Source organism: Suricata suricatta, chromosome 12, assembly GCF_006229205.1.
Source record: "Suricata suricatta isolate VVHF042 chromosome 12, meerkat_22Aug2017_6uvM2_HiC, whole genome shotgun sequence".
NCBI classification, from domain to species: Eukaryota; Metazoa; Chordata; class Mammalia; order Carnivora; family Herpestidae; genus Suricata; species Suricata suricatta.
Genome location: NC_043711.1, coordinates 93718170 through 93737690, shown reverse-complemented (window position 1 = coordinate 93737690; position 19521 = coordinate 93718170). Strand labels below are relative to the sequence as shown.

The 19521-nt window shown below is 52.9% G+C and overlaps 1 protein-coding gene across 1 annotated transcript in view; it reads left to right on the top strand.

Annotated features, from left to right (window-relative positions):
• SULF2 (sulfatase 2) overlaps positions 1-19521 on the top strand; it is a 115818-nt gene that overhangs the window by 289 nt on the left and 96008 nt on the right. The window lies entirely within an intron of this gene.

Sequence of the window (19521 nt, the reverse complement as noted above, 5' to 3'; positions counted from 1 at the left end):
TCGAGTTAGAAGGCAGACCACGTGGGGCTTGTCCAGGCAGGACACGGGCAGGCGGTGGACCGGATCTTCAGGGTGGCTGGGAAGTCGCGGCTAACGAAAGGGCAAACGGGATTGAAAAGACAAACTTCCTCCCAGGCCAGGTCTGAACCGGTTCTCGGCGCTGTGCGGGGAGATGGTCCCCTCCTCGGGCTCCCAGGGCTTCCCAAGTGTGGCGGCCAGGAGTGCATTTCTCTTTCTTTCTAGTTCGTTCGTTCTTTCTTTTAATTCTTTATAGTAGTTCATTCATTCGTTCTGCAGGCACGGAGCACCTCCTCCTACCCGGTTCCCCATTAGTTCCAAGAAAAGGCGACGATCGGTGTATATATATAGTTCCCGAGTCAGAAGCTAGCTCTGTTCACTGTGAGGCAGCCTCTTAAAGAGATGTGGTCTGAGCATGGAAAATGTAAAAACCCTAGTTTTGCCCGGTGACCTCTGACCGCAGTTCCCTACCTGCCCCAAGACTGAAGACCGGGTCCCCTGCACACAGAGTCCCTCTCCTCCTCTTCCTCCTTCCTGAAAGTTCTGACCCCGGCCCTACCCCCTCCACTGTCTTTCCAGCGGCTTGTTTTAATCACTTTTTGAGTTAAAAGTCAATATTTAATTAACCAAGTAATTACATTCAGCTTACGTTTGAATCTGGGTGTTTGCACATCTGTGCATGGGGGGATGCCTGCCCCCTCCACCCGCTCCTGTCTCTGCCCCACAGTGCCGCCCTCCCTTCCTTGGGGCAGAGCCATGAGCCTGCCCTCCAGCCGGTTCACAGGGGGCAGAGAAGCAGGCAGGAGGGGCTTTCCCTGGAGGACAGCCCGTCTCTCCCCAGAGCCGCAGGAATTCCTCTCCTCTCCTAGTTAATAGTGACGGGATTTCTTGCTGCCTCTCCGCTCCCCATCCCAGGACCCGCTGGAGGGTTTTAATTCAATTAAAGCCACTCATACGTTCATAAAGGGGGTGGGGAGGACAGACCGGAGAGCTCACCTCGCAAGAAAGTTTCTTCCAGCTTTGCTTGTCCTGCGTCCTGGAGGACAGAGCACTCATCAAAACAGCCTGTCCGGGGTGCGAAGTAGTGTTCTAATAAGCGGCTCCAAGGACACCAGCGGCAGGCTTGGCCGATAGGAGGCTCACTGGACATTTGCACATGAAGGATGTGCCTTTCTCGGGCCAAGTTCAAGTACATAAATGCCTGAGAGTCTGTGTGGGTTTGGTGTTTGAGCTTTGCGTACAGTTTTTGAGGTTTTCTTATTTGAATTTATGGCTTTTTTAAAAACCCTAATAACATGTTAGGTTTTCAAACTTAAGTGTTGAGTGATGAGTTAATCGTAAAAAGCCTGGGCTTGGAGGACAGTGTGGCTGTGTGTGACATGTGTGTGCGTGTGCCCTGCCCGGTAGCCCTGTCTAGCTGCCCTCCTGAGGACCAGCTGCACCCCCTGGCACGTGAAGTCCGCCTTTGGGTTTCAGGATGACAGTCCCTCCTCCTTTCCCTAGATGTGTTTAGTTTATCTGTTTGGACATGCCTCAAAGGGCAGCTTCTGGGCTCCTAAGTCAGCCAGACTGAGAACATCACCCAACTCTGCCCAGGTCTGTTCTTCAACTCAGTCCCCCCAGAAAGGACAAAGCCTTGTCCTCTGGAAGAGGAATATCAGAATTCCTGACCCACTTGTTGTTTGAAGAAAGAGCCTTCATCTAGATCTAGGGTGATACATAACACTTATGTAGTGCTTTGTGAGCCATACACTGTTCTGACCCCTTGTACGTAATAACTCACTTAATCCACACAAAAACCCTGTGAAGCAGGTCTTGTGGTTTTCGTCGCGTGAAAGAGGAGGACACGGAAACGATTGTGACTTCCTGGGATAATTGGCCAGTGGTGTTTCGAGGGTGTAGGAGGCCCGGCAGCTCCGGGGTCCATTCTGACCCACTGCACTCGCCTTCCTCCCTGACCTTGGTTTTTCTTCCAAATGTGGAAGAAATAAATGCTCAGGGGAAGAAAACACATCTCGACAAAAGTTTGAAAGGCAGAAGCCCATCAGTAATCCCACTTCTCGCCAAAAATCTCCACCATGTGGCAGAGTCTGGGATTTGTATTTGGTTTGTGGGAGGGGTTTTGGCCTGAGGAAATTATGGGATTGCCGGGCCATGTATCCTGCCTCGTGCAAATACTCACACACTCCTCTGGTCAGTCTGCAGAGGGACATATCAAATGTGGCTGCTACAAAAAGGCACAGCCTCCAGGGTGAAGGTGCCCACGGAAAGCACTGGGTGGAAGCCTTAACATTCTCCTCGAGGTGAGGCCCTCTTGTGGTTGGTGATGGAGTCACACTGGCCTGTCCTCAGAGAGGCGGCCCTGAGGTTCCCAGCTTTCCATCAGGCCTGGGCCCTGTGTGGCCAGTGGACATGGAAGGTGGGGCTTCTCCGTGCTGACCCACAGGTGCAAGGGGCCTCACCTGAACTTGTGCCAAGTCCCCCCCACCCCCCAGGGAGGCTGCAGTGCCCCGATCGGATTCAAGGCGCTCCCTAATTGGAAGATCATTAAGATCATTATAATTAATTGGCATCCTGATAAATGGCGTGATTGCCTAATTGGGATGGTTGCTAGGGAGCCGAGCCTCACTTGGAGCCGACAGGGGAAGTGGCGTTGGTCTGGCCACAGTTGGGTGTTCTGGCTACACACCCGGCAGTTAATGGGGGGCGGGGAGGCAAAGGCCCAGTTCACAGGCACCTGCTGGTGTTTGCTGAGCAACTGCTGCGTGCACGTCGCAAAGGGATCATCAAAAAGTCTCAAACTAGCGTAAGGAGAAAAGGGACATGTCAGCTTTGATAACCAAAAACTGCTCAGGCTTCCGACTCAACTGGCATCAGGGCTCAGATACTGTCATGAGTTTCCGTGCCTCTGTCCTCTCTGCTCTTCCTTCCATGGGGCTGGTTGCCCTCAGGCTCCAAGGGGTGGGCAGGCACTGGGTCCCTGGCCCACTGTGTGGTCCAGGGAGCGTTAGTTAACCTCTCTGTGCCCCGGTGTTGTCATCCAGCAAATAATGATGATTGTGGTGGCATTTACCTCCTGGTTTGTTGTAAAGATCATCAATGTCAAAAGCTTTGTGGGATCTGACCTCAGCAGGACCTCAGTAAATACTGGCTGTTATCATAACTGAGGGGTCCCAGTTGGATGCTGAAGACTGGTCCTCTTGGCCTCTCTGGGCTGAGCCCAACAGGAAAAACAAACCTCTTTTCTGGAAATGCCCACGCTCACCCCAGGCGTCCCTCTGATGGAACTGGTTTATGCTACTCACTCACTCCCAACCCCCACTGGTCAGGGAATCCTGGGCCTGACAAGGGGCTTGAGCCAGACTCCCAGGACCTTACCCTGGAGCTGGGGACAGAGCAACTGAGCCCCCCAGCCCTGGAGAGCACAAGCTGGGGGGCTCCCAGGAGCCTCATTGCTACAGCCTGCTAAATACCTCATGGTGTGTACAAGAGACCTGACAACAAATAACCACTGTGCCAGGGAACCAGGTGACTGGGCAGTCTGGCGTGGGGGGGTCCTGAATAAGACTAAGAGGTTAGGGGGCAGGGAGATGATCCAGAATTCAGTCGTAGACACGCTGGGTGTGAGATGAACAGGGGATCTAAGCTCTCCATGGCTGGAGCTGGCAGCCTGAATTTGGGAGGCATTGAAGGAGCACGTTATTTTAACCCATGGGACTGGACACGACTGTCTAAGGAAAATCTATTTTGTTCTCTGGTGTGGTCTCCCCCTCCCCTGCATGCATTTGATGACTGTTCTTAACACATCTCACATGCTCACCCTTGATGATGCTCCTGAGAAATTCCCTTAAGTCTCAGGCTGAGCCCCACCCCTTGTCCATCTCGTCGCTGCTCAGTGATTGGCAGATAGAATAAATGTTCAACACTCAACAACAGATGCCCTTGGGAAGTTGAGGTCAGCGGGGAGCTTGGGCCTCACAGGCAACATGTGCCTCCTTGGTAGAACACCTGTTGGCATGGACTTCAAAGCTTTTCCTCCAGCCCAGACCCAGCCCTCACGGGATTCTCTCTAACTAGAGACCACCATCATTTTGAATTCTACAAAGTCTCTTAATGAGATTCCAAAGCATACGTTGTCTGGTGGCCCTGGCCTCTGACATATGGCTTCATCTTATAAAAGCCTGGCCCACAGCTTTGCGCACTTGGGCCCTGCCTGAAACATTAGGTAAATTCTACCCCAAACCCAGAGTTGTCATGAGCAGGTCTTATTAACTGAGCTCATGGTCAGGGCCATCCCCAGGGACCATGAGCAGTACCCAAGATGTGTTTGGCCAGGTGGAAGCCAGATGTGTTAGGTGAATAATGTTGCCAAGAGCCTTTGTTATTGGTTCCCAGTCAGGGCCCCAGTGGGTAACTTGACCCTCCTCAGCAGCTGGAAGAGAAATGGGAAATGATGAGCTCCCAGAAGTTCGGGAGATGTTCACACTCGTGAAAGAGCAACCACAGACTTGTGATTGCAGGCCACTTTTCTGGATATTTCAGAGACTAGGAAATCCCACCACAGTTCTTAGAGGCTCCGCGTCCTAATCGTTTGCATGGGAGTCAGGCTGTATTCCCTGCACGTGATAGAGTCCCGGCTGAGAGTGGCTTCCACGATAGAAATGTTAGTCCTCACTTACCAACAGTCCCAGCCAGGGGAGCCCTGGAACCGATTTGTCTGTGCAGTGTCCTCAGAGACCAAGCTCTTCCAGTCCTCTGTTCCTCAGTCCTCATCCTGTCTTTGGTCTTGTTGCCTCCTGATCTCAAGATGGCTGCTGCAGCTCCAGACATTACATCCCTTAAAAAGTGGAAGTAAAGAGTAGGACTCTATGTGATCTGCCTTTTAATCAGAGAGCAAAATCCTTCCAAGAATACCCTCACCCCAGCAGACTTTGCTTCTTGCCCTATTGATCCAGGATTGGCTTTTGTACACACATCTAAACTCAACACTGCCAAAGGGAAATGGGCTTTACATGTTTGATGTAGCTCAGTGGTTCCCAAAATTAGCAGATCAGATACCCTCTTCTCGTAGCAAATGTTTTTATCAAGTTTACCTGAAATGAATTCATAGGTAACATAACCTATCCGCACATTTTTGGACTGATAGAGTATCTTGAGTATAATTTAAAGGAAAACTAAGAGGAAAGTGAGTTATAAGCAAACACATGTACGGAAAGCTATAAATCTTAGACACAACGACACTGGAAGACATAATAAAGCAGTCACATGCCCGCACTCGTGTGGAATCACATACATCTGACAGCTATGAACGCAGTGGAGCACGAACATGTAGTTTTGGCAGATCAAATACCACAAGTGCTATGGCCGTAAACAGTGTGATTTTCCCAAATGGTGAACGATTTACCAAAATCTCCGAACGAAACAAACTACAGCCTTCCCTCGGTATACTTCGTGGATACCTTCCCAGAAAAGACAGCACAGAGGAGGCTCAGGCCAAACATCTTTTGTGTTTCTATGTGACTCAGGCAACTGTCAAAGCTTTTTCAGCTGCATGAGTGTCTCGTGGGGTGTCAGAAAGTCATTGGAAATGGGGGCCGTTCTGGGAACGCCTGGCTGGCTCCGTTGGAAGGGCATGGGACTTTGGATCTTGAGATCGTGAGTTCGAGCCCCACACTGGCTGCAGAGATTACTTAATAATAAATAGAATGTTCCCAGTTGGAAATGGGGCAGTTCTTCACTGTGTGGAGCGTGGCAAATTATCCGACATCCCTGTTCCCCTGCCAGATGCCAGAAACATCCCCCAGTCACCATGACAACCAACCAACCCTCACAGGTTCCTGTGAACACCCCTCTGGGTTGATATCACCCCTCGGAGAGCCACAGGCTTACACTCGTGCTGGTTTATCACCAAGACAGGGGTCCATCTCCTTAACAAAGCTGGGGTCCCGTAAACTGAGGAATGGCCTTGTGGGGGCCACCCACAGCTTCGGCCTCAGGGCTGTCCTTGGGGACAGCTCACTGCCCTCCTTGTTGACATGTTCCTACAGTGCCCTAGTCCCTCCGGTGAAATGGCCCCATGTTGTGAGCACAAAGCAGCTCTCCAGCGGACGGGCTCCTGAGTTCTTGGGCACACCCGGGTACCAGTGGCTTCCACCTGGGCAGGAGATGAAGAAAGTGTAGACGGTTGGACATAAGAGACCTCTCTGAGAATCGTTGAGTCCCAAGGGTTAAGAAGAGGCCCTCTAGAACCAGACTCCTGATTCACCCACCAGCTCTGCCACTCAGTAGCTGGGCGGCGATGGTCAAGTCCACTCACCTCTCTGAGCCTCAGATCCCTCTTTCATAAAATGGGGATGACGGTGGCAGCTTCCTGGTAAAGTCACGGTGAAATGCTAGCACCCTGAGCACATGGAAGTGGCTTCCAAAAGTCAGGGTTTCCTTAGTATTGCTTGTACTTGTAGAACCTCCGTAGCATTTTTTTTTTTTTACTGAGATGTAATTGACATGTAACAATATTATTTTTAGTGCACGATGTAAGATTTGATATGCATACATATTGCACAACGATGACCACAGTAAGTTTAGTTAATACGCATCGTCGCACAATTAAATGTTTTTCTTGTGATGAGAATTTTTAAGATTTATTCTCTTAACAACTTTCAGAAACGCAACACGGCCTCATTAACTGTGGTCCCTGTGCAGGGCATTGTCCTGGTTTTACGTGGAAGTTTGTTCCTTTTGACCACCTTCGCCCATTTTTCCCACCTCTCACTCCCCAGTCTCTTCTCCATATGGTTGTTGGGTTTAAGATTCCACATATAAGCAAGCTCATGCAGTGTCTGTCTGTCTCTTGATGGCCCATGTCATGAATGGTAGGCTCTCCTCCCCCATCCGTCCCTCGGCAGCCACGGAGGTTGCGTCTGTGACCTGGCTGCCGTGTGCCTGCGTGTGCAGGTGTCTTTTCAAAACAGTGATTTCATTCCCTTTGTCAAGAGATCCCGGAAGTGAAATTGCTAGATCATATGCTCCGTTTTTAATTTGGGTCCGGGGGTAGGGAGGAGCGGCCACTCTGCTTTCTTCTTGGCTCCTTGAAGTGCTCCTGCACCTCCCGCGTTGGTCCCTGAGAAAGGCTGCGGTCTCCCCCACCCCTGCAGGGGAGGAAGTCCAGCTCAGAGAGAGGGCAGCAAAGCAGAGGTGCTACGTGGGCGTCGAGCTCCACCTGGAGGCTTCCTGAGCTGATGAGCTCCGTCGTGTCCCACTCCCCACCCTGCCACCTTCCATCCCTCTTTTAGGCCTCAGGCCAGCTCAGGAAGTGAGCAAACCTTGGGGACCAACATACAGGGCTCTGAGGCCAGTCTGGGAGCCCAAGGTCGGTTTGTCACCACATACCCAGGAGATACAGGGGTTCCCAACCGTCTCTAGGGCCGCTCTTAGATCTCCCAGCGCCCAGGCCACACCCAGACCAATGAAATCAGCGCCCTGGGCATTAGGGTGTGTTAGAGTTTCCAGATGCTTCTGGTGCATTGCTGACGTTTCAGACTGGATGGGGTGCCTTCCGCTAGGCGTTTCTGTAAATAGGTAGTGGCAGCTCCTCTAATAAGCCCCTCCTTCTGGTGACCTGTTGTACTCAGTAAAGTCCCAACTCCTTGCCACCGGCTACTCTGCCCTGCACTGCCCCGGCCTCTGCCCCCATCCCACTCCCTCCTCCTCCAGGCTAATTTGCGCCATCACACTGGCCTCTCCTCTGTTCTTTGGCCGTATCAAAGCTTGCTCTAACCCCAGGGCCTTTGCACTTGCTGTCCCCTCTGCCTGGACATCACAAGTCTGGCTCCTTCTGATCTGTCAGGTCTCTGCTCAAATGTCACATCCTTCAATGCCTGGAATGACACCTGTTTTAGGTTCATAGCCCTTGCCTCTCTCTAGAATTTTCTCAGTTTACTTATTTGTCCTTTGTCCTCTCTCCTCTCCCTAAAAAGTAAGCCTCATGGCTGCAGGAACTGGGTCTGTCTCGTTCACCACTGAATCCCCAGCACCCAGAACAAGGCCCAGCACTCCGAGGGCTCAGGACATATTTTTTGGGTGAAGGAACCTGGGAAGGAGGCTTGGTGGTGAGCCGCTGGGTCTGGATCCGGTGTTGGGGGACCCTTGCTGCCGGTGGACGAGGCAGACCCCGTTTGTCATTTGCAGAAAGGAAGGTGGGGGTGGGGAGGGCTGCTTTTGCTGGACCTTCCGGCCTCCAGCCCAGCGCTGGGGCTGGTGCTGATGCTGACACTGCTCACAGAGGGGTGGCTGTGCGGCTCAGGCCACCGCAGGGACATCAGGCCCCGTGCAAGGGCTGGTGGAATCGCCGCTTCTGAGTAGTCTTGGGCCACTCGGAACACGGAAGTTAATCTGCAAAATCAGCAGCATGACATTTCCGTGGGTGCCCCCCCTCCATTGACCCCTCCTGAAAGGAGCTGTCACAGCCCAGGAGACCTGCCTCTGTCGCCTCCTGTCCCAAACTCACACTCCCGAGGGCTCACATTTCTGTGCGCCAGGCAGGGTTCTAAGAGGCCGCTCAGGTGAACGTGATGCAGGCCATCTTAGCCCGTTCTGGCCGCTGGAATAGGATCCCGGGACGAGGAGATTCGAAGCAAAGGAATTCATTCCTCTCAGTTCTGGGGCTGAGAAGTCAAAGGTCATGGTGCCAGCAGATTCAGAGTCTGGGGGAAAGCCTGCTTCCTCATTCACAGGTGACGCCTTCTCATGTTCTCACGTGACAGGGGGCAGGGGGCCTCTCCGGGGTCTGATTTATGAGGACACGAGGGCACCACACTCATGACCCGGTCACCTGCAAAGCCCCCGCCTCCTGATACTATCTCATGGGGGACGAGGTTTGTGTAGGAATTTGGGGGAGACGCAGACATTCGTCTGTGGCACAGGGACCTTCGAATCCCCCCTTTACAGATGAGGAAAGTGAGGCACAGAGAAGTCTCTCTTTGTTCTGTCCTCTCAGAATAAGATGTCACAGGCTGGCTAAGCAGGGTCTGTATTAGCTTGTGGCAATGTTTCACCTACACACTGTTTTGAACATTTTTTTTAAATTTTTTTAATGTTTTATTTATTTTTGATACAGAGAGAGATAGAGCATGAGAGGGGAAGGGGCAAAGAGAGAAGGAGACAGAACCAGAAGCAGGCTCCAGGCTCTGAGCTAGCTGTCAGCACAGAGCCTGACGCGGGGCTCGAACCCACGAACGTGAGATCTGACCTGAGCCGAAGTCGGAGGCTTAACCGACTGAGCTACCCAGGCTCCCCTGAACATTTTTTTTAAGTTTATTTATTTTGGGGAGGGAGGGAGAGAGAGAGGGAGAGGGAGAGAGAGAGGGAGGGAGAGAAACACGCTAGAGGGGGAGGGGCAGAGAGACAGGGAGAGAGAGAATCGCAAACAAGCTCTGTACCATCAGCGCACGGAACCAGATACAGGGCCCAGTCCCGAAAACTGTTGAGATGATGACCTGAGTCAAAATCAAGAGTCAGGCACTTAATGGACTGGGCCACCCAGGTGCCCCTGTCTTGAACATTTTTTTAGTTGTCAGATCTTTAAAAATTCTGAGAATTTTAGGGGCACTGGGGTGGCTCAGTCGGCTAAGTATTGTGACTCTTGATTTCATCCAAGGTCATGATCTCACGGTTCATGAATTCAAGCCCCATGTGGGCTACATTGACAGTGTGGAGCCTGCTTGGGGTTCTCTCTCTCCCTCTCTCTCTGCCCCTCTCCTGCTCTCTCCCTTTCTCTCTCTCTCCCTCAAAAGCCAAATAAACTAAGAAAAAAATCTTTTTTTAATTGTGAGATTTTACAGTTTAATTTTTTGTAAGTTTTAATTTTATTTTTGAGAGAGAGAGAGAGAGAGAGAGAGAGACAGAGTGCAAGCGGAGAAGAAGCAGAGAGAGAGGGAGACACAGAATCTTTGAAGCAGGCTCCAAGCTCCGAGCTGTCAGCACAGAGTCCGCCTGATGCGGGGTTCAAACTCATGGAGCCTTGAGATCATGACCTGAGCCAAAGTGAAATGTTTAACTGACTGAGCCACTCAGGTGCCCTGAGACTTTACAGTTTAAAAATTACAGTTTCCAGCTTGTGAAATACAGAGACACCGGAGCCATGTCTGGTCACGTGGAGCTCCCATCTGCACAGATAGTGCAGGTCTCCACTTTGCCATGGTCCCTTCCGTTCCCTATTGCCTGAGGCTGCGGGCAGGCTCACTGGCCATTTGTCATTGCGCTTGCCCTGCTGTTCCTCTCCTTGTGGGGCCAGGTTTCTCTCTCTTACGCTCTATCAGTAGTGCAGAATGAGTGCTGGGAGGGGGAAAGAACATTTATTCAGACGCTAGGGCCCCATTTCTAGAGACAATGTATTGCAACATTGTTTATAATAATAACAAGTCCCGCGTCTATCCCTATCTGTTGCCAAGCATTTAGTCATCACAAAAAGCCTTTTGATCAAGGCCCATTATCATCTCCATTTTGTAACCGAGGGAACTGAGGCACCATGTGTGGTGCCCCCCACCCCCCACCCCCAGGACTGGGAACTCCTTAAGCTTGATCATCCTGGTCCCATCTGTGCTGAGCTTACTGTCTGCTCTCAGGAAGGATTGCTGGAAAAGGGGCTCCCAGGGGACATGTGCACCCCCGCTTTTTCTGTCTGCCTTTGACACTTCATTTGAGATTCAAAGGCCCAATGAGAGAGTCTGATTGACCACCTTTGGTGGCACAATCACTACTCGGTCACATGACAGGGCAAGGGAGAGAAATTCATCAAAAGGAAATTGGGTTTCTAGTATCAAAAGTCGTGGACCAGAGGCTGGACAAAATTAGGAACCACTGCTCCCCGGCTGCATAAGTGACTCCCCCAGGAAGAGCAATTAACATTTTTGAAGGAATGAATGGAAGATGGAGGGATAGATGGGTGGATGAATGAATGCATGCATTCTTAAAAATCTGCTAGAAGTAGATGCCCAACTCTGTGTGGTGTCTCTTCCAGGTCCGGGGCCCATAACTCGAGCACTGCTGGGGGGGGAGGTTCTGAGAGCCCTCTTTATGGGGCAGAACGGGTTCCCAGAATTCCCACCATGCCTCAGCAAAGATGGGGCTCATTCAAGCTGGCTCCCAGAAGGGAGAGCGTGTGAAGTCATGACCAAACGGCCAGCTCCCGCCTCCCCAGACCCCACCCCACGCGGACCCTGGCAGCCAGCCCCCACGCCCTCTCTTCCAGCCACTGTGCAGCGGTGCAGAGAGTGCACCTTGTGACCCCCAGCGAGTCCCCCAGCGCCCGGGCACCGCACCAATGGGAGGAACCGATGGAGCTCGAGGAACACTCTCACCTAGCGCTTCCCTCCCCTTGGCAGCCGATTTCCAGCTGCTGATGAGACAGCACTGCGTGCCAGGGTTGGAAATGGACCTGTCATGTGAAATTCTCTTGACCCCTGTCTCTAAATTCAGTGAGTTACTTGGTAAAAGTTGTCTCAGACTCCTCCCCCTGCCACTGAGTGCAGGCTTCTCAAATAATTGTAAGCGCCGGGCCGTTTCCAAGGTGAGCTAATGAGAAGCTCATCTGCTAATGGCAGGGGCATGATGGATGAAGACGGTGGACTGGGTGGAAAGGGAGGACATAATTAGATTATGAATGCCAGGCCACCAAAACAGACTTTCATCCTTTCCATGCTGCTCAAAGGGAACTACACACAATCTCTGGGACCATAAATACACGTCCTGTGAGGGTAAACAGTGTTGGGAAAGAGTGGGGTTAAAAAAACTAAAGGGAGGGGGGACTGGAATCCCCAGTCCTGGCCCAGGCAGTCTACACTGAGAACCAGCCCACAATTAGGCATGAATAATGACTCTGTTCAGGTCCGTCTTTATTGCTTTTGGCCAAAGGCCTTTTGCAGAAATAACTTTGTAACTTGCTGCCAGGAAAGGGTTTGTCCACAGCTGAGACGAAAGAACAAAGGACAGAGGTGGGTATTTCTGTGTGTGATTCCCATTTCCCCTAAATACCTAGCAGGAGCAACAGGTGTGGGCTGGGAGGGTGCTGTCCGGTCGCCTTATGCTGCTCTTTAGTCTGTTTATTCTTCACACCAGCCAGACTCATTCCTGCCACTGGGCCTTTGCATCTGCTTTTTCCTTTGGTTATAAAGCATTTTGCCTCTAACTGGCTTCTCACTACCTTCTGATCTCGGCTCAAACGTCACCCCTTCCTAGAGGCTTCCCTGATTTACTGTCTATCCTGTCTCCCTGATGGTTTTCTTCAAAGCTTTTAAGATGACCTGAAATTCATCTTAGCGTATTATCGGTCTCCCCCACCAGGATGTCAGCTCCTTGAGACCTGGCCTGCCCCATGTTTATGGCTGTTATCCCAGCATCCCACATAGCACCAGGCACATAGTAGGTGCTCAGTAAAGATCACATAGCTCTGAAGGGTTGCAAGTAGGCCTCCAGCCACCCTCTAGTGGAGCTTTGTGGGGTCTGCTCAGTGTTTAAAATGTATCGGAGGCTTTCAGTTTGGAAACAAAGTCTCCAGTGTGGCCCAGCCCCCACCCTCTACCCCTTTCCCCAAAGTCCAGACCATGTCACTCATTTCTCTTGCCTCGCCCCTGTAGGCATTTGAGTTTGAGGCCCTGCTGTGGAGAAAGGCCACTGCACACAGGCGTCCCTCTCCTAAAGTAACCAAACCACATCCTGAGCCTAGGCCATGGGCCAGCGCGCCAGGCTCTGGCCAACCCGGTCCCATTGACTGGATGAAGGCATGATTTCCAGTGGGCAGGTCCCAGTGGTCCTCACTTTAGGGCCATGTTTTAGGGGGTCATTCCACAAATGACATCACATTCCCCTGTGTTCTCTTCTGAGTCATCAGAGAGTCCCTGTGACTCCTCCTCTGGGGTCTTCAAGGATGCCTGTTCCCCTCGAAAGAAAAAGTCCGTGCCCTTGGCAAGCAAGAATCCAAGTGCAATGTCACTGCATTTGTTTCTTGATGTCACTGTCCACTTAAGGCAGGAGCTGTCCCCCAGGAGCAGTTTGGCCCCCCAGGGGACATGTGACAACATCTGGAGAGAGTTTCGCTGTCCATAAGTGGGGTGGGTGCTGCTCCGTCTAACAGGTAGAGGCCGGGGATGCTGTGAACCCCTCTACAATGCACAGCACCCCCCGCCTGCCCCAGGCAGAGAATGGCCCGGACCCAAACATCAGAAGCACCAGGGTCAGGGGCACCTGGGGGGCTCAGTCAGTTAAGCGTCCAACTTCGGCTCAGTTAAAGATCTCACAGTTCGTGGGTTTGAACCCTGCGTCAGGCTCTGTGCTGACAGCTCAGAGCCTAGAGCTTGCTTTGGATTCTGTGTCTCCCTCTCTCTCTGACCCTCCCCTGCTCGTGCTGTCTCTCTCTCTCTCTCTCAAAAATGAATAACACATTTTTAAAAATTAAAAAAAAAAGAAGTGCCAGGGTCAGAGACTCTGCTTGAATGCAAATGGTACTCCTTCCCCAAAGAAGGACAAACCTCCTTTGTAGATAAATTTGCTGAAATGGCAGAGGGAGCAACATGAGGAAGAATCTGGCAAAAATGAGAGCACAGGCGATCAGCCGAACTTCCGAGGCCTTGCTGCCTAGGAGCAGGTGCGCCGGGTGGAGGCGGCCTGGAGGTGGCCGTCCCTCCAGAACATCCCTGGCAGCATCGACTCTGGACCAGGTGGAGTGGCAGTGTTGTCTCAGCCGAGCCTGGAGGCTGGGTCTCGTCCGCGGCTGTCCCCCCTGGCCCCGCATCATGAGGCCCCCTCCCAGAGCTGACCCCCAGCCGTCTCCCCCTCGTTCAGGTCCGCTCTCCCACTGCCGGACAAGCCAGCCAGCTGCCCAGTGGGATGGGCCGGTGCCCCCTCCCCCGCCCCCCCGGACGCTGCCGTGTGCACGGTGGCCCTGGGCCCAGAGAGCCGAGGGGCCAAGCCAAGGGGCTGTCGTTTCCAACCCCGGCAGGAGGGAGGTGGGGGCATCAGGCCCAGGTCCCCGAAACCAGGTCCCACACTGCACTCGGGGTTTCTGGGCTTGGTGGTGGCTTCCTTTCTACTTAGTAACGAGGAGGGGGAAGTTTTTTTTTTTTTTTAAATGAGAATAAATGTTTTCTGCCCCAAGATAATGGGACGGTCCATTCTCTGAAGTGCGGCAGAGGCACCGTGGCCTCTCACGTCCAGCGCAGGCTTCTCTCTCTGCCTGTTATCCCTTCAGAGCCCCCTGGACCTGACATTCCTGATTTAATTGGGTCGTACGAGACGGAGGAGTGGGGGCAGGGGAACCTTCGGGTCCCCCAGGGCCTCCCGAGGGTCAGGGACCTCTGACACAGCGTGGGACGAACCCCAGCATGTGCCAGATGCAGGCATGGAGTCGGGGTCCATTCAAGTGTCCCCTCCTAGAAAGGGTGACATGTGGCGGGCAGAGGCCCACATGGCCGCCCCACTCTGTTCCTGCGACAGCCACCAAGATGGCCTGCGTGCTCGTGCGCCGTGACCTTGATGCTCCTCCTCAGAAAGCGGGTCCTCGCCCCTTCCTTTTGAACCCAGTCAGACTTGTGACTCGCCTGTAACCAAGAGAATGAGCAGGAGTGACACTGGGGGACAGCAAGAAAGATGAAGTTGGAGTGGAGAAACTGAGGCAGCTCTGCCCCTTGCTGGGACACCCGCCTTCCAAGCCGGAAGCTGGTGCATAAGAAACCGGACCCCACCCTGAGGCCGCCATGCTGGGAGGGAGCCCAGGCCACGAGGAGAAGCCTCCCCGAGCCCCTAGCCACCGGCCAGTAGCCGCAGCCTCGGACATTGAAGCGGAGACCAGCGTTCCATGCTGCGTCCCGTTCGAGCTCCTGGGCATGAAAAAAGTGACTTTGTTCTCCTGCTGAGGTTGAAGTAAATTGTTATAAAAAATTGTCAGTGGAGCACTTGCATGAGCCGGTCTGTCCTCCATTCGTTCATTCATTCATTCATCCATCGATGTCCAGAGTCTCGTCTAGCCCCCTCCCTGCCCCGGTCCCAGTCCTCCCTGGCCTTCCTGCGGCTACTCTGTCCTATTAAAACCACAAACAATCCTGGTACTCCCAGGCTGGAAACTCCCAGGATCTCCAAATACGAGCCTTCCCCTCACCCAACTCCACCCCTGACATACTTGCCCGCTTTATGTCCCCCAGCTCCCAGGCACGCGCCTCCCCCAGGACATTTGCACTTGCTCTTCCCTGTGCCTAGAACACCACTCCCCTACATGCCTGCAAGACGCATTCCTTCACCTCCCTCCTGACTGCGCTCGGCTGACCCCACTCCCAGCACTTCTGACCTCCCTCCCCTGGGGACTCATCACCTCATGCCTCATGTGATCTCGTTTGGTATCTGATTCATGCAAGATGGTTCATTTCTGGATCCCCGGCACATGGGAACAGGGCCTGTGCATAGTAGGTCCTCAGTAAATAGTGTTGACTAACTGGTGGAAGGGGCACCCGGCTGGGCCAAGGGCGGGACTGTGGATTTAGGAAAGAAACAGCCCTATCCCAGTGGAGCTTCTAGTGAAAAACAACCCCCACAGACAAAGACTGGAACAGAAGAGTGCATCAGGAATCCCATGTTGTGATGAGTGTTCTGAAGAAACAAACCTTGGATGAGCCTGCTTCCAGGAGGAGGGCCGGGGAGGCCCGCCTCTCCACCTGCCAGGCTCCACCCATCCCAGACCTCCGCGCCGTGCCCAGGGAACAGTCTGTTTTGCTTGGCAGATGAGGAAACTAAGACCGAATCAGGACCAGAATTCCTGCCTCCCACACCCACGGTTCCTTCTGCTTTGCCACACCACTTGTTCTTATCAGTGACAAAGAAGGATGCCGGAAGTTTGCCTACAATAAGACGGAGTTGGGCTCAGGTCCAGGCCAAGGGCTAGCAAGCCATGTTGTCCGGCTTCTACACAGAGGCAGACAGCCACCGGGAAGCCACCTGAGTCCACGCTCCACCTCCGGCTGGCTCTGCCACTGGGGCTCATTCAGTTGCCAGTGACAGAGAAAGCAACTTGCAATGACCTAAGAAACCAAGAGACTCTGATTCATGTCTCTAAGGACTCAACGTGTGAGAAGGCTGACCTCAGAAGAAAGAAAACAGCTCAAACCAAAGGCGAAAAAGGAATCTCTTGGTGCCTGAAACAAAGAACCCAGAAGTAAATCTTCCTCCTTCAGGCGCAGCTGGACCCAGGTCTCAAATGTTGTCAAAACCCAACGAGGTTCCATTTCTCAGCTCTGTTTCCTTCTGTGTATTGGCTTCCTTCCACCTCTTCTATGAGGCAAGATGGCGTCCGTCTTGCCTTCCTCTCATGGTGGGATGACATGGACCCAGTTAGCCAGTTGGAAGGAGCAGGCAGGCATCTCTTCCAAGTCAGTCAGGCCAGAGTGCCTGGATTACTCAGCTGGCCAATCACTGAGGCAGAGGGACTGGAAGGCTCTGATTGGCTCCAGTTTGGACCCCATGGTCTAGCCTTGGAGCTTTGCAGCTGGGGCCTGATTTGAACCTTATTCATGGACCAGAGACCCCCAAATGAAAACTGCTGCCATTATATATAAGTTGGCCCAGGGCACCTGGGTGGCTTGCTCGGTCGGGCGTCCAACGCTTGATTTCGGCTCAGGTTGTGATCTCCCGGTTCATGAGTTAGAACCCTGAGACAGGCTCCATGCTGACAGCTAAGAGCCTGCTTGGGATTCATTCATTCCCCCCCCCCTCTCTCTCTCTCTCTCTCTCTCTCTCTCTCTCTCTCTGCCCCTCCCGTTTGTATGCTCTCTGTCTCTCTCTCTCAAAAATAAATAAATCAACATGAAATAAGAAAGTTGGCCCAAACCCAACAAAAAATGCTAGCTAAAATTCATACAGGACTTACTGTGTGCCGCTCTGTTCTAAAGGCTGCATAGGCATTAGGCCATTTTGTCCTCACAACTCTTCAATGCTGTGATTGGCCCCACATGACATTTGAAGACTCTGAGGCCCCAAGACACTAAGTCACTTGCCCAACTAGTCCAAGTAGAGCCAAGATTTGAACCCCAGCCGTCTGGCTCCAGACCCTACCTCCCCCACTTCTGTAGCCTGTTTCCTGCTGCGTTTTAGCACGCGTCCGTCTGCGGGGCTTCCCCTCCTCTCTCTCATGTGCGTCTGCCTTTTCTCTCTGATCAGGAAACAGGACTTGCACGTAGATGCTCAGACATTTGAGCATGTAAAATTATGTGGCCTCTCAAGCACCCATTCACTTTCCATGCAAAACCTTGTGAGGTGTCAGGCTTTCCAAGACCTTGAATATATTGTGCCTCAACTTTCTTTGAGCTCTAACTGGACTCTGCGGCCCCGTCCTAAGAGTTCACCCAGGTTCGCTGTCACTGCCAGCCCTGACACCTCTTACTCTGAGCTGGAGCTTTTCAACCCCAGCCTTGGATGCGTTGACTCCTTAGAACGTCAGCGCCTTGAGCAGTGGCGAGAACAGCGCCTGGCGCACAGTAGGCCTTTGAGGGTTTCTTGTTGAACAAATAGTCATGCAGGCAATGGAGTTTAAGCCCTTTTCTTTGAGCCCTACTTTCCTTTCCAGAGCCTGAGCCCTTGTCTTGAAACCTGACCTTTCCCTCCTCCCTTGGAAAGATGCTTCCCGAGTCCAGCAGGCACAGAGGGCCACCAGACGCCCTGGCCCTGGGTAGGGAAGACAGAGTCTGTGCCCATAGGTTTCAGGAGCTCCCGCCGTTTGACAGCGCAGGGAGAAGGCAGGGGAAAGCCTGGAAGAAGGGGAGACCCCAGGGCAGTGTAAGGTTTAACAGATGGGCTTGTGTCCTCACCAGCCTAGACAGCCACTGGGCTTGCGAGGTTTGGGGCCACGCGTTTGCATTCCCGCCCACTCCGCCTGCCCTTTTGCTCAGGCCATTTCCCCTGCCTGAAGCACCAGGTCCTCAGCCCACTTCTTCAGAAAAACCCTGGGGGTTCTTCAGAACTCTGTTCCTCTTAGGTTTCCTAAACTTTACTCCATAAGACCTCTTCCAGGCAGCCCTCTCTGACTGCCCTGCCCCCTTCCCGGCCAGCAATTTTCCCCCTTCCTCCTGTTTGCACAATACACTTAACCTCAGTTTCTTGCATCACTCATCGGTTTCCAAGTAAGCGTAGGAGGCCAGAGAGGGCTGTGGGATCAGGACGTCGGGGGTACAGAACTCCGTCGTGAGGTCCGCTTGCCTATCTGTCTGGGAGCCTGCAGGAAACAGATGGTGCCTTCCAACAGAGGCCTGAGCAGAGTGTAAGAGAATGAATAATACAGATCCCTGAGGCTGGGGACAGCAGGGATTGCTGGAACCCGGAGAGGGCCACCCACAGCTGTGGCCCTGGGCGCAACAACAGAGGGATGAGGTCAGTTGTCCTCTGTCCGAGGCCCCTGGCAGTATCCCCATTGCCCAAACACCTGCAGGAGCCAGAGAGCATGGAGCTCATTGATGCAGGCGGTCTGTCCATGGGAATGAGCCTCCCAGGGCAGGGGGGAGCGCAGAAAGCGCGGGGTGGGGCGGGGAGGGAGCTGCCAGGGAAGACATTCAGCTCCTCCACCCACCACGCTGCATGACCTTAGGCAAGTTCTTAAACCTCTCTGGGCCTCAGCTTCCTCTTCTGCAAATAGAACCTCTAAATTCTTAAGGGTGTTTTGTAAGAGTGACGTGAGTGAACAGGAAAACTGCCGAGAATTGGGTGGGGCCTGTGACAAGTACCCCGTAAGTTTTAGTTATTTTTCATCACTGTTCTCTAAGGGTGTTTGCCATGTTGGGCCAGTGCTTCCTGGTGCAAAGGTTGAGCATCCAACTTTGGCTCAGGTCATGATCTCGTAGTTCACAGGTTCGAGCTCCACATCAGGCTCTGTGCTGCCAGCTCGGAGCCTAGAGCCTGCTTCGGATTCTGTGTCTCCCTATCTCTCTGACCCTCCCCTGCTCACGCTCTCTTTCTCAAAAATAAATAAAATGAAATAAAATAAAAGTCCCAACTCCCATTAACTGAAGCAACAAAAGCTTTTGAGTTTGAGCCTATACCTGGCTATAAGGTGCAACTTAGTTCAGCTCAGTGTGCCCGGCATCCCCTCTGAACCCCCACTTGCGGGCGGGGCCGGGGCACCATAAGCTACCAGCCACCCACCCTCTCCTATTGGCCAGGCCTGGGTCACATGCCTGTCTGTATCTGGGCCAATCACTGGAGCCAGAGAGATGGAACATGCTGATTGGTTCCACTTGGGTCACATGTTCGGCTCTACATTCATGTGGCACCTGGCTCAGTACAGGGATGGCGGTGACCCCCCACCGCAGCTGGAGTGCTGCCATGGAGGGAGAAAATTCTTGGCTAAGTCAGTAAATCGCTTGAGTGTTTACTTCCCGGGCCAAGCTCTGTTCTAGGAGTTGGGGATACAGAGGTGAATAAAGCTGACAAAAATCCATACCCTCAGGGAGCTGACATTCTAATGGGGAGGGGGGA